The following is a 14,081-nucleotide window of genomic DNA, read 5'->3' on the forward strand; positions in this document are numbered from 1 at the left end:
CAGCCGACCAACCACTCTGGTTCGGCCACCCTGTGGCCCGATTAGCGGCCCTACCAACTTCCTCCTAACATCCACCCTCACATTCCGGGTAGGAGCCCCACACTCCATACAACTTGCACATTGTACTTAAGAGCGATTCACTCGTTTTTATCCCGCAAACCCCTTGAAATCTCCCTAAACAAGGATTGCTGGACATTCTAAGGACCATTCCGGCTGGCATCTATTGTTCTAACAAGGCAAATGTTATGTTCTAGTCCTGATGAAGATACCGATAAGTAATGAGCATGGGATCGAAACGTCGACATTTCTAAATAGTGCCACAAATGTCCATTGTGTCTAACTATTGTGGTCTCTATTTTGGCTAAACTTGCTGAAAAGTATCTCTAAATGCAAGTTGCCACAGCTCAAAGTCTTTGCCTGTAATTTTTGTATTTTTTGTTTTGCTTAAATTGTCTGTATTGTTATTCCATTCCCCCACACCTCCCCCTCGTTGCAGGGTACAGGCTTGTGCCCCACTATAAATGTTTTTTTCGAATATCCTTGACTCTATTCCCAACATTGTATGAATAAAACTCCTTGTCCGGCTGGACATCTGATGTATATAGTAACCTATCACGGTTTATATTCCAATATTGTTGTAATTTACTGGTTGCTTAGGACCATTGTTCTCTGAAATATAAGCCCTCAAGACCGCCACCCACAAACACCACCAACTGATCTGCACCACCAAAAAGACATCGTTCACAGAACGGCTGGACAACAACACAGACAACAGCAAGGAACTCTTCAGCATCGTAAAAGAGCTCTCCAATCCCAGTACCAGCAGCAACAACATCACACCGTCACAAGACCTCTGCAACTCCCTCGCAACGTTCTTTCAACGCAAGATCGCTGATATACACGACAGCTTCGGCGCCCAGACTCCACCCCCAGCCACTGAACCAATGCCTCCTACAACCACCCTCAGCGCTTGGACTCCCATCACCACCGAAGACACCGCCCACGCTATGAACACCATCCACTTGGGCTCTCCTTCCGACCCATGCCCTCAACACATCTTCAACAAAGCAGACACCATCATCGCTCCCCACCTACGGAACATCATAAACAACTCCTTTGCTTCCACCACCTTCCCAGAAGGCCGGAAGCACGAAGAGATCAACGCCCTACTGAAGAAACCCACAGCGGACCCCAAAGACCTCAAAAACTTCCTCCCCATCTCTCTTCTTCCCTTCCCTGCAAAAGTTATTGAGAAGATCTTCAATAAACAGCTGACCGCATTCCTTGAGGCCAATGGCTCCCTCGACCCATCCCAGTCCAGATTTTGAGCCAACCACAGCACCGAGACCGCCCTCATCGCAGCCACCGACGACATCAGGACCCTGCTTGACAAGGGGGAAACAACCGCCCTCATCGTCCTAGACCTCTCAGCCACCTATGATACAGTCTGCCATCGCACCCTAATAACCCTCTTCTACAACACCGGGATCCAAGGTAAAGCCCTGGACTGGATCACCACGCTCCTCTCCGACAGAACCCCGAGAGTCCACCTCCCTCTCTTCCGCTCTGCGGCCACCGAGATCATCTGCGGCGTACCCCAAGGCTCATCGCTCAGCCCAACCCACTTCAATATCTACATGAGCCCCCTCGCCACCATCGCACGCAAACACAACCTCAACATCATCTCATACGCCGACGACACCCAGCTGATACTCTCCTTCACCAAAGACCCAGCCACTGCCAAACTCAACCTCCAAGAAGGAATGAAAAACCTTGCGGAATGGATGAAACTCAGATGCCTGAAACGGAACTCCGACAAGACGGAGGTCCTTATCCTCGGACCATCCCCATCCGCCTGGGACGACTCCTGGTGGCCCACAGCACTGGGCACCGACACCCACTGACCATGCACGAAACCTGAGATTCATCCTGGACTCCTCCCTCACGATGACCAAGCAAGTCAACGCTATCTCATCCTCATGTTTCAACACCCTGCGCATGCTCCGTAAGATCTTCCGGTGGATCCCTACCGGAACCAGAAAGACGGTCACCCAGGCCCCCGTCACCAGCTGACTAGACTACAGGAACGCCCTATATGCAGGAACCACAGTCAAACTTCAGAAAAGACTCCAACGCATACAGAACACATCCGCACGACATATCCTCGACATCTCCCACCACAGCCACATATCAGCCCACCTGAGAGACCTGCACTGGCTCCTGATCAGCAAAAGGATCACGATCAGGCTCCTCACCCACGCACACAAAGCGCTCCAAGAAATAGGTCCCGAATACCTCAACAACCGCCTCACGTTATACACTCCAACAAGCAAACTCCACTCCGCCAGCCTTGCCCTCGCCTCCGTCCCACGGACCCGCAGAACCACCACCTGAGGAAGATCATTCTCCTACCTGGCGGCCAAGACGTGGAACTCCCTCCCCGCCCACCTACGACTGACCCAGGATCACAACACATTCAGGAAACACCTCAAGACCTGGCTCTTCGAGCAGTAGCGGCTCCCCCCACTCCCTCAGCGGCTTGAGACCCCTACGGGTGAGTAGCGCGCTTTATAAATGTACTGATTGATTGTTTGAATTTAATAGCGGCCTTAGACCATTCTTTAGACATGGCTCCTCTGAAGAAAGAGGCATGGCCTCTATTAATGTGAAAGAGCAGCTTAGGGCTCTTGTAAACAACAAGCATTTGCAATGCAACATGTCTCACATTTTAGAAACTCTGACCTGTTGGCATTGTAAATGACAATGCCTTTTATTACTGCAGCTTTTTTAAACACAAATAAAATACAATACAATGCCAATAGCTCAAAATCTCACAATTGCGAGACGTATTGCATTGTAAATGCTTGTTAGGTCTATGTTTTCCAAGGCCTTTAGATTTTACTAAAGTTATATGTACAATATATTTCTTAAAGGGGCTTTCAACAAAGCATGCTTCATCAAGTGGTGTGTTGTTGTGTCATTCACATTTTTCTTCCGCACACCACAGCATGGGGCACTGAGTCAGCTTACTTAAGCTACGGGTTAACTTTCATTTGGCTGACTGCATTTTGATCTTTCAAGTAGAACATTTCTGCACATAAGGAAGTTCTATTCAGTGCCAGTGTTTTTTTTTCACTTTATTATTGTGTTGTTGTTGCCTTTGTGTTTAGAGCCTGATGCAATAGCAGGACTCTTTGATGTGAGCACAAAGCATCCTCCAGCATTAAAAGTTCCTCTCTCCAACTCATGGTTTTGTAAATTCCCTTTGGAGTGTCCTTTCTTTATCCGACTACTGCTACTTCACAACATTCCATTTTGTGTCCAATCTTTATAAATGTATGCTCTTTCAGCATGTTTGCAACAACGTGCATACATAACTGCATGCATGTATGTCATGCTAGTATTGATTTTAATTGTGTTTCTATCTATCTATCTATCTATCTATCTATCTATCTATCTATCTATCTATCTATCTATCTATCTATCTATCTATCTATCTATCTATCTATCTATCTATCTATCTATCTATCTATCTATCCATCCCTCTCCATAGGTCTTTGCAAGTATCTCTATTTACCTTTCTTTTCAAAAATATTTATCTATTTGTAAAAAGATTAACAAAAGCATTACAAGGAAAGCATTAGCAAAGAAAATGGGATGATAGCCAATACAAGACCAATTGGCTTTTTTAATCTGGTTTTAGCCAAGAACTTTTGATATTACTGAATATTATGTGTATAATATAGTTAACAACATGGGTTTTCAGCCATAACTCCTCAATTACTTTTTGTTGTGTCATTCACATTTTTCTTCTACCCAATCCAGGCCACAAAACATTTTTGCCTTTAGATATATATTTTTAAGATTTATGAGGCCTCAACAGCTTCCAACAATAACGTTTTAAAAAATACATGACAGGAAAAACAAAAATTGCCAAAGCCAGAAGGCTGGCAGCCAACGCCACACCTATTGGCTTTGCCAATTCTTGATTAATATTGTTGTTGGATTAGTGATAGAAGAGACATACAATCTAATAGTACTTAATAATGTACCATGGAATGCAAGGACACATAAACAGAATCTGAGCATCAAGTTTACATTTGAATAATCTGTATACTGAATTTTGAATAATTGTAGGAAATACAGGTTATGCCGAGTGTATATGCTTAAATTCCTGCAACAAATGTCCCAATTTCCAGAAATGTTATAGGGTCTTCTTAGTTCTGTTCTATTCCAAGCCAAATGAAAGAAACAAAGAAAAGCTAAGATGTGTTTTTCCCATATGGCTGGCACACCAAGGGCTTTTTCAAGGGAAAAGAACTAAATAATATGCCCAAAGTTCATCCCGTAAGTATTTGAGCGGATTGACAAAGTGGGGCAAGAGAGTCCCTGCGGTTCGATGGTCATAATCACGGGAAAAACACGTGTCAGCTGTTCTTTGTTTCTTTCATTTGGCTTGAATTAAATACAGAACTAAGAAAAACATATGGCATATCTGGATACTGGAACATTTCTTCCAGGAATTCAAGCATATACACTCAGCACAACTTGTCTATCCTACAATAACCTCTTATACTCTGGTGGATTTTTGGGGTGCACCACCTGACAGGTTGTCGTCTTGAAAAACTAACTAGGGTCCTGTCTGGTTGTACATGAACCCCGGCAGCGCACCCCTCATATAACACTATCATAGATTGTGAATAAACCTGGCTTTTTACAAACTTTCAGGAGTTCCCTGATAGTTAAGTCTAAAAGAATTACTGTGAAGTTTCTGTATTGACTTTTGCTGCTAGAGTATTTGTGGAGGTTCTGAAAGAACCTTTCATTGAAGTCTTATCATTGTATTTTAATACTGAGTATATAAACCATCTACTAGCATGTGAAGCTATAAGTGTTACTCAGGTATGACTTACTAAAATAATTAGGCCTATGAAAATAATAAGATGAGAAGTCTACTTTCCCATAAAGCGAAGACATTCACAACAGCAAAAGTGATAATGTCTATTTTATGAAACTGAATCCACATTTGTAGACATTGTGCTAGTAGCTACTAATTGGCAGATGCTATATTATACCCTATATATGTGTGAAAAGGTAATATTTTTGGTTAAAGAGCAGTTTTTCGAGCTCATCGCATTGCGGCAGCTACTATACAGCAAGCACTGTATCTAAATTCTGAAACTATCAACTTCCAACTGGATAACCTAGTGACCAGAACACTGCAACCCTGGGGAAGAACCTCGTGAACATCGGACTCAAGCAGCAAGTCACCACTCCATCCCACGCAGCCATACATACGCTGAGCCCCATCTTCCCCACCAGCAGGAACATCACTTACAGCCACACCACTGAATTCCTCTGGACTGACCACCACTGCATGCACTTCAGATACACCACTCCTACCGTACATCACCAACCTCACTGCTCCCCCTTCATAGCTGAAACAAAGCTACAGAAGAGGATGTCATTGCCTTCCTCAGCCCTACTAGCCCGCCAACATCAAAAGACGTCAGCACCTCAGCATGCAACCTTCACCAATGGATTTCCAACTGCACCGACCACTCAAGATGGCATCAGGCAAGCAACTCTCCAAGAAAGCCAGCTGGTTCATTCATACCCTCCTTCATGAGTCCGGATGCACCTGGACATGACTTTAGAAGAGATGGAGGAACAACAAAACACCGGAATCCCAGGCAACCTTCAAAACCTCCATTAATGCACATCACCTCCTCCTCAAATTCACAAAGAAAATGGCCCTCCAAGACAGAATCACCACCATCAAGGAGTTCACTAAGCCCAACAGCAAGTCCATAGACTATTCCAAGAACTCTGCAACAAACTCAGCACCTTCATCCATCACAAGATCAGGCAGAGCTATGACGACTTCGATACCCAAGACTCTGCCACAACCCCTGTCCCCACTGCATGCAACCACACTGCACCCCAACAGATCCTGCTCAACTGGACTCCACTCACCACAGACAACACACTCAGGACCATAAAGAGCATACACTCAAGAGCCTCATTGGACCCCTGACAGTATCACATCTTCCATATATCAGCTACCTCCATTGCCCCAGAGCCTTGCCACACCATCAACTGCTCCATCGAACCAGCCACCTTCCCCGATGAATAGAAACATGCTGAGATCAACCCTGTTAGAAATAGGAATTTCTGATTGGCTGAGGCTTGCGCCAAAGCCAGGCAGAAACCACTACTCTAGTCAGGGCAAGGAAGTTACTGGCCAAGATAACCCCTGCTCACCCCCTTGGTAGCTTGGCACGAGCAGTCAGGCTTATCTCATAGGCGATGTGTAAAGCGTTTGCCAAGGCCCACCACAAAGGAAACTCCACAAAAGGGGATATATAAAAAATAGTCTTTGTATTATACCACAAATATTACATAATAAACATATACTTTACAAGGTGCCATGGGCACCGGCAGAATGTAGAGGGGATTATTTACATGGGACAGGACCACCTGGACCGCTGTCAGGAGTAATCACTTTTAGAACTAGCACGTAGAACATATCATCTGTAGTACCAAAATTAGCACATGTAGCACACAACCAGTACTCACTGGTAACAGGTAAGTACCACCTACGCAATCCCATACACCTTAGGCAAATATCACGCAGGGAATCATAAACTCACTAGCATCACTGTACTAGGGCAAACAACCTCCTAGACATAAAAAATACATTTAGGGGTATTGGCATAAAAGCATTGCATATGACATTACAATCACATTAGGCAGGAAATCACATCTGCGCAAAACATCACATGACTGACCCCAGGGCAACCTGGCCTCTCAGGGGCTTACACGCCCTCTGTCCAGCAAAGTCAGGGCAGGCTGCGCAGGCAGCCAAAGGAGAACTGCTCCAGAGTTCCCAGCCTAAACGTGGCAGCTGCCGACTAAGTGCTGGGCAGCTGAAATTACCAAGGGGCAAAACACTTGTGAGAGCCTTGTGGGCTCGAACAAACACTGAGGCCTTAGGAGCTGCTGGGGCTCCAGAAACAAAAGGGCGCCTTCAAGGGAGTCCCTCTCGGGGGACTCAACATAGACTAATGGCCCCCTGAGCCTCCTGGCCTATAAATAATAAATGGCGCCTTCAGGGGAGTCCCTCTCGGGGGACTCAACATAGACAAATGCCCCCTGAGCCTAGTAGGCTCTAAATATTAAATGGCGTCTCCGGTGGAGCCCCTCCTCTGGGGACTCGAGACACAACTGCTCAGGAGCCTTGTGGGCTCGAAGGAATGTGGCCCCCCAATGGTGGAGTCCCTCTCGGGGGACTCAAGATAAATAAAATGACCCCAGGGCCCTCGTGGGCCAACTCAGCCACGCATCGGTCGGTGGAGTCCCACTCGGGGGACTCTAAATCATAAAATGCCCCCTGAGCCCCTCGTGGGCTCGAGAAACAACTTGCCCCATCATTGGAGTCCTTCGCTGAGGACTCAAAATATACAAATGCCCCCTCATTGGAGCCTCAAGAGGCTCTGAACAAATCTTGCACCAACACTGTCCCCACACCTGGGCCGCACTCACCGAGGACAAGTCCACGGTAATCCGCCGCCTCCTGCTCCGGCGCTGGTCATGGAACTGCTTCACCCGCAGTCTCTCCAGCCGGCGCTGCTCCTCGGGCGGATGCGGTTCGGTCTCCTCGGTGTTGTTCGGCCTCAATTGCTCCCCTGCGCTGGACCAATCCCAGCACGGCGCTGCGGCCGAGCCCCTGACCACGTGAGCTTCGCTCTGCTGCCGGGCCTCCAATTGCAGGGCACCTCTTCTTCCCGCTGGCCAATCCCAGTGCGGCGGGGACAATGACGTGGGCAGACCCTGGGTCCGCGGCGGTGATTTCGGCTCAATACGGGATGGGCTCCCGTGTTTTAGGAAAAACAATGGGCTAGAAGCGGCAAATAAGCGGGTGGGCTGCGGTGCCGCAAGCCTCGTAAAACGGGGGATCCCCAAGCCGGGGAATCCCTCGAGGAAGGAAGGATCACCGCTCCAAGCGCTAGGAGGCAAATCCAGCGCTCCCAGTTGCTGTAGGGCTTCAGCAAAGTAAAAGTAAAGCGCTCTCAGGCGCTGATGCCCCCAAAGTCCAGCAATGAGTCCTTCAGGGGGTGGGGGCAAGGCTGGGCCCAGGGCCAGCTCACAGGGTCCTCCTAGGCAGGAAGACAATCCCCATTGGCGGTCCTCCTGGCACCCAGCAGTAGCAGCAGCCCCCCCCCCCCTCAGCTTGGATCAGGAAGAACCTTTTGTAAGGAGACACAGCCCCTTTTTATACAGTAAAACCTCTTTGTCTGTGTGCAGGCTGGGGGAAAAACCAGTTGCAGCTGGTTTTGGAGTACGGTGATGTGCTCAGCCACCCTTCCTATTCACTGGCCAGGCTAGGGTCATTAGACGCACCACAGGGTGCGGAGCCAGCATTGTGTGGGGAAAGCCCAGCCCTATTCAGGTACCAGGTGCACCCCTCCCTCACATCAGCATGTTAATCTCTCCACTCACCACCGGGGCAGACCCATCCAGACTCCTGGAGCCAGGCTCACCAGCCAGCTCCAGCCAATCACACGCCAGCACACTCACTGCACACGCACAACCAGGTCTAGAAGTGGCACTTCCACACTAGACACATTCACGCCGCATACATCATTGCGCAGCATTCAATCTCACGAGTCCGCACATACCAAACTCGAGCCTGCACTCCCCACACATCAGGAACTAACATGGTACATTCCCCATGCATTCCTATGGGAGGGCAGGCCAACCTCACTACATGCACACACTTTACCCTGGGACACAGGGAAAAAGTGCGCCAAGCCAGAAATCACGAGTGCCAGGTCACCATCAAAAGCAAAAAGTTCAGGGTTGAACCAGCCAAAAAGGCCGGGTCCAATAAACCCCCTGCTGAAGAAACCATCTGACGACCTGACAGACCTCCAGAATTGCAGACCCATCTCCATCCCCTCTTCCCAGCCAAGGTCATCAAGAAGGCCATCAACACCCAACTCTCCAAGTTCATTGAAGAGAACCATATCCTAGACATCTCTCAATCCAGCTTCCGAAGTAACCACAGCACTGAGACCACACTCCTCACCGCCACTGATGAAATATTCTCCCACCTTGACCATGGTGAAACCGCAGCCCTCATCCTACTAGACCTCTTGGGCGCCTTCAATACTGTCTCCCACCGCACCCTAATCACATGGCTCCATGACGCTGGCACTCCTTCCTTACCGGTAGAACACAGCGAGTCAGATTACCTCTGTTCCTCTCAGAACCTACAGAGATCATCCGGGGAGTGCCCCATGGCTCCTCCCTGAGCCCCACCCTCTTTAACGTCCACATGGACCCCCTTGTGGCCATAGTTAGAAACCATGGACTCAACATCGTCTCCTACACTTATGACACCCAGCTGATCCTTTCCCTCTCTAATAAACCACCAGAATCAACTTTCGCAGCAGGATGAAGACGGTTGCCACCTGAATGAAAGACAGCTGACTCAAGCTCAAATACGACAAGACTGAAGGCCTGAAGCACTCATCCTGGGACCCATCGCCTCAGCCTGGGATGACTCCTGTTGGCCCGTCACACTGAGAACTAATCCTACCCGCAAAGACAAGGGACGCAGCCTCAGCATTATACTAGAATCCTCGCTTACAATGAAGTGGCAGATCAACATTATATCCTCATGCTGCTTCCACATGCTCAGACTGCCTCAAAATACATTCAGATGGATGCCCACAGAATCTAGAAAGATGGTCACCTATGCACTCATCACCAGCAGACGCGACTACAGCAATGCACTCTATGCCAGTTTCACCAAGAAACAGCTCAGGAAACTACAGAATGTTCAAAATGCTGCAGCCAGACCGGTCACTTCACAGCGCACCTGCGACAACACCACTGGCTTCCAGTCAACAAGAGAATCACCTTCAAGCTCCTCACACATGCCCTCAAAGCTCTAAATGACTTGGGACCAGCATACCGGAACCACCGCCTCTCATTCCATGTACCCGCCAGACAACTTTGCTCCATCCAACTTGCCCTGGCCACTGTCCCTCGGATTGAGAAAACCGTAATCAGAGGACGATCCTTCTCCTACATCGTCACCAAGACCTGGAACTTAGGGAGAGGATGTGGCCTAGCCGCTAGGGCGGTCAACCTCAAATCTGGGGAACTTGGTCTGAGTTATGCCAACAACCCTCAATATCCTGTGATTCTGGGCAAATCACTTAACCTCCCTGTGCCCAACACAAATTAATGTGTCCTCGTGTAACGCAACTGGTGCTCATGTAAAGCACTCTGATACCTGATACCTTTGAGTCAAGTTTGCGCTATATAAAAAACCTCTGTACGAAAAAACTCCCTGCTCCTCCATTCCCAATCATTGACCCAATTCAGGAAGGATTTCAAGAACTGGTTCTTCGATTACACCTTCAACCCAGAAGGATCAGCAGCCTTCCCCCCACTCCCTCATTGGTTGATTGATTAAAATGATTGGCCAAGAAATATGATTAGTAATTCTGAAAAGGGTGTATAATAATATTTTACATGCCGATGTGATCCTCTTGAACTTCTGAACTGCATACCATTGCACGATGAGAAGTGGGTAGGCCAAGCTGTTGAGATACAGGATAGAAATGGTGGAATAATTTACACAGCTTCCCCAAAGTGTAGTTCTGTCTTAAATAGGATGGCATGCATAGTTGTAAAGCAGGTTCGTGCCTTGGGCCATCCAAGCACAACATTCCAGATGTTTATTGAAACCCAAGGTAATCATTTAATCAGTCTTAGAAGGGTGAAAGGCTGAGTGTATTCACCAGGATTTGAACCAGGTACCTGACCAGGAGGTTAAACACAGACCCACAGCCACCAGACCCATCTTAGATGTAAGTTAGGCTGGAATATGCTACCATGACTAACAAAGCATTTCCTTTGAGTGAATGGTTGCCAGAGATTAATGTATGTTTACTCGAGCAAACTTCAAGTATACAAACCTTACTAGTGGAAATTCAAGAATGTGTCACGGCTAAGCCGGTAGCAAGATACAGCTATTCACAGAACATAGTTTGTGAGTCAGGTCTTGATATTCAGGTGGAGCTCACACTTAGACATAGAGCTATACAAAAATATTCACAGAAAGTTACTTTGTAGACTCAGCGTTATAAAAAAGATGAATCCTGAAAATACTTGCTTCCTTCTTACTCAACTTCAAAACAATTCCAAAAAATCTGTGTTTCCAATACCGACTCCAAATAAATTTGAGTCGTCTCCGTTTTAATTCAGATAAACCCGTCTGGCAAAAGTGTCTTATCCGAGCGGGGAGGATGGTCTTGCGGACCAACTGGGCCACATAAGACCTAAACATCGACAATGCACCCTAATTTGTAAAGCATTTAGAAGTACCAAAACAGTTACAAGTCAAAAACACAACACATTAAACATGACAATCCAATATGTAATGGAGAATAATTTATTGAACAAAATGACACACAAGGGTAAAAATCCCAAAATCGTAACTGGATTTGGGTTTATAAAGTTTTGAATGGCAAAATAGGCAAGAGGCACTAAATGCCAATATGAGTCAACTGGAGGGTGGTTAGGATACACCAACCAGGTTGGCCCAGTCACAGGTTTTATCATAAGACATAGGGACATATTTATCAAATGTTCATGCAAAGCAGGGTAGCAAGCAAATTTTCTGCACTGAATAAATGTGAAAAAGCTGAAAAGTACCATATCTACTAATGTATAGTGCTCTTCAGCTGTCTCCCTGTGCTGGTGGAATTGTAATAGCCTAGGGTCAAAGCAGACACCCTTGCATCATGGTGCAAGGGTGCGTGCGCTATGGGCAGGAATGTTTTTATGCCGGAAGGTATACCTTCCTGCACATAAACAATCCAAAAAGGCATTTTTCTCTTTCTATGTGTGAAGGAGAATGCATCACTTATAGAAAGCAGAAGTAACAAGCAGAGATAAACATATTTTCCTTGTTTAGCCTCTCTGTGGTAGGTGTACTGATTTCACACAATTCCATATTTTGAAACGTTGTTAAATCTGAAATTGCATGACCTTCCATGGACGGATGCTTGGGAACACCCATGCTCTACCCAAGCAATACCTACCAGTAAGAAATGGAACACCAGTTAGTGCACCCCACATTTAATATTGCCTTAATCATGAGATTTTGTTTATCACTAATGTTCAAGTCCTGTATACTAATATCGCTCAGGAAGCAACACAAAGCAATTGCGATGTACCAACCTGAGTGAGTGAATCCACTCTACATGTGAAAAACATGCACTAAAAACCTCCGCCCAAATAAGAGCTCCTAAGGGAGCCCACCACACATCTAACTAATAGTGGCAACGAGATGGTACCCAGTGATGAAACATGCTTCGAGAGTAGGGTGGGGGGGGGCTTACTGCCCTTTTAAAGCAATACTCTTAGATGGCTTTATGAAAGGAGCTAAACTATCTCTCTCTTTCACTCTCATCTCTCCTAAGTAAGGGTTTCCTCTATCAGGCACCCTGATGCTTGTTTTCCGTGGTCTTAGTTGAGGAAGGTGTTTCAGGGCTTGCTGAAAGTAATTCTCTTTCTCCCTTATTTTGATTCCCTTAACATTTGACTCTCACGAGATGTCTAACTAAAAAGGGGCCACCTCACCATCAAGATATGCTTCTTTTTCAGAGTTTAAACAATGTGTATTTAATAAATAGTTTGCATGAATTGTATTTTTATAACGTATTGCCAATTGTAGGAGCATGCTTGCAAATGTTTGTAAAACTCTCTGTTTGATTGTATTTGCAATGGTGATGAGTGCGCCTGTACAGCATGCACTGTGGTGGCAAAAGACCCGGGGCCTCATTTATGAGGCTGTGCGTTACTTGTACGCCGCCGGTACGTCACTTTTGTGACACACCAGCGGTGTAAAAAATGCGCCTTGTTGCATTTTACAAAGTGACGCATCTAGGTAGATGCGTCACTTTGTTAACCCCTGCGCCACATTATACCTGCGCCAGGTATAATGTATGCAAAGGGGGCGTTTTGATGCAAGAAAGGGTCATGGAAGTGACGCAGTGAAATCAAAAGATTTCACTGGGTCATTTCTTGGCCACTATTCAAAATCTTACGCCTGCTTCATGGCAGGCGTAAGGCTGACGCAGGCAGTAACAACATGGGACTTGCCCATATGAAAGTACACATTGCTGGAGTTGCGTCCCTTTTGCGACACACTCCAGCAATGCGTCACTTCTGCGCCTACAGATACGTCAAAAATGCTGATGTATCTGTAACTCCTTGCGAGATGATCCGTCGTATTATAAATATGATGCATCAATCATGACGCAAGGAGTGTGCACTGAGAAGAGGCATCACTGCTTTCATAAATGAGTCCCCCGGTGCTTATCATGGATGGCTGCTTCTGGGATGTCCCATTTCATCAGGGCCCACTGCTTCATTAGGGGCCTCCAGCCACATCAAGGACTCACCTCAAACTGCAGTGAGCCAGGCATACCTGTGGTGGCGTGCAACAGCTGTATACAACGTATGGAGGAACTGTCTGTGAAGCATTTTGAAAGGGCAGAGCCACCATGAGGTGGTGGGGAAACAATTGTGCAGGAGACCAATGTCAACATGTGTGTTTTCTTTGTGGCAGTCAGACAAAGATGGACATTGCCAAACAGCTTGGGTACAAATATATGCAAGTACAATACTGTGTGGCATTTGGCATGTGTTTCAATCCATGAGTACTGTGATAGGGAATGTGAGAAAGACATCAAATAAAGCGGGAAACTATGTAGTGGAGGATGAAAATGATGTTTCGCTGGTCAGTGAAGTAAGGAGTGGTGACGAGGAAACAATCAAATTACCTATTATGGAAATTAAAATAGAATCTGCTATGCCATTATAAATTGCCATTATGTAAGGATCGTAGTAGAGTCTACTGTCACTCTGATGGGTGATAAGGCATTCCAAAAGTTTGAGAGATTCCAAACGAAAGAGTCTTTAGTTAAGATATTTATTTGCATTTGGTGAGAAGAAGGTAGAGGTATTTGGTAAATTTCGGGCAATTCTCATATTTG

General features: G+C 46.5%; 1 protein-coding gene across 1 annotated transcript in view; it reads left to right on the forward strand.

Moving 5' to 3' along the window:
• Window positions 1–14,081, forward strand: part of F9 (coagulation factor IX) — a 331,867-nt gene that overhangs the window by 176,746 nt on the left and 141,040 nt on the right. The window lies entirely within an intron of this gene.

The sequence above is a fragment of the Lissotriton vulgaris genome, unplaced genomic scaffold (assembly GCF_964263255.1).
Source record: "Lissotriton vulgaris unplaced genomic scaffold, aLisVul1.2 SCAFFOLD_1480, whole genome shotgun sequence".
NCBI classification, from domain to species: Eukaryota; Metazoa; Chordata; class Amphibia; order Caudata; family Salamandridae; genus Lissotriton; species Lissotriton vulgaris.